At 38.9% G+C, this 1613-nt stretch overlaps 1 long non-coding RNA gene across 1 annotated transcript; it reads right to left on the reverse strand.

The window, feature by feature from the left end:
* Positions 1–6: 6 nt before the first annotated feature.
* Positions 7–1174, reverse strand: LOC116380779 (uncharacterized). The gene is made up of 3 exons (XR_004212606.1): positions 1160–1174; positions 270–429; positions 7–154 (listed from the first exon to the last, which is right to left on the reverse strand). It is a non-coding gene; the product is annotated as an uncharacterized LOC116380779 (long non-coding RNA).
* Between the last annotated feature and the right edge of the window lie 439 nt (positions 1175–1613).

Raw genomic sequence — 1613 nt, forward strand, 5'->3', positions numbered from 1 at the left:
ACCTTGCTAAGCCTGTAGATCTATTATGTACAACTTCTGAAAAAAAACAAGTTTACCAACCTTTCTATATGCCAGCATGGTGCCAAAAAAAGGGACTGGTTTGGGACCAGGAATGCCCAATTTCTTAAATGTTCCAAATGTCCAGCAGGAATACCTGTAAAACAAAACAAAACAAAAAAAACAGAAAGAAGAGAAGAGATTTTTATCACACAGACAAACACAAATAAACACGGTACAAATACCTGTTACAAGTATTCTTAAACACTTACACAAAGATCAATGTGATGAGAGCCACCAGAAGGGTCCAGGTCTCAGCGGAGAAAAAGAGGGAGAAGCCCATCTCTGCAGGTTTTCTCTTCTTTCAATGGTCGCACAAGCTCCACTAACACCTCAAATCACTGACCATCAGTTTTTATCTGCAGCACTTCCCTTGCGTGTGAGTAAGGTGTGTGAGAGTTGAACCAATAGGAAGTCGGCAGTGTCATGTGAATCATTGACAGAAAGAGACCAAGCAGCATTCATAATTATCTGTGACTCTGCAATTTTGGGACCTAAATTATTATATAGCTTGTGTTAAGAAAGATAGGACTCACGCAAAGTTCATGATAGCAGCTTAAAGTAATATGTAATATATTCTTAAATATATATTATTCTTGTATGTCTCCTGCTACTTGTGATTCTAATGTTTCAGGCACACACAGACATAATAACATAATCACAGTAGGCCACTTAATGCACTCTATTACTGAAATATCTTGTAAAACATGAACTCACTTCCTGGGCTGATACTTGAACAAAACATTTTTTCTTTTTTAAGATTTCGGTCCTACAGTTTACTGAGGGTGGAAAGAAATATGCAAACACTTGCGTAATATAACTAGAACATTTTGCAAGACATTTTGACAGTGTGGCTGCTACTGCCCGAAGACGTTGCAATACGCTAATATTACCAGTAGTCAGATGTATCATTGAGGTTCATTTGAGATATCGCTTCTCTCATTTCTGCATTTTAGATTCATACTCTTGGATTGAATCTTGTATTTGTGATGGACAGTCTTGAAATTGAGAGCAGCGATTGCTTCATAGAAACAAATAGTTGACACACACGCACGCGCTGCATCATTTCTGTATTTAAGATACCTCTGTTTGAGATACATACCTTTGGAAATGACGAGAGCTATCGCTGACGTCATAGCACACGATTCCCGATCAGGCCGCATGTTTTGATGTATTTTTGACGCATGTGCGTGCAACGCTGTGGGAGGAGATACGCTGCAAACTTTTGTATGGAAGATGCAGAATTAGAAGATTGTCATTATGATTAACCCCGCAGGATTATAGTCAGTGTGCGCCACAGCCTCACTGAATGAAAGCCCGTGCAGTCAGCCTGCAATACATATTAGTACTTCCTTTGTTAGAGCTTTTGTTATCAGAGAAGTGTTGATTTAACTGCATGATTAGGCGATGAGACAACAGTGGGTGGTGCTGTTGTGTTATGGTGTATTGCAAGATGTTTTTTGTCACCTGACCTCGTCTCTTATGACCACGTGTGACTTACAGGGAAATACATTTCCCTTGTATTTTTATATGTTGTATTTTATATTTTCAAGCCT

The sequence above is a fragment of the Anarrhichthys ocellatus genome, unplaced genomic scaffold, assembly GCF_004355925.1.
Source record: "Anarrhichthys ocellatus isolate YVR2014 unplaced genomic scaffold, GSC_Weel_1.0 scaffold8774, whole genome shotgun sequence".
In the NCBI taxonomy this organism is placed as follows: domain Eukaryota; kingdom Metazoa; phylum Chordata; class Actinopteri; order Perciformes; family Anarhichadidae; genus Anarrhichthys; species Anarrhichthys ocellatus.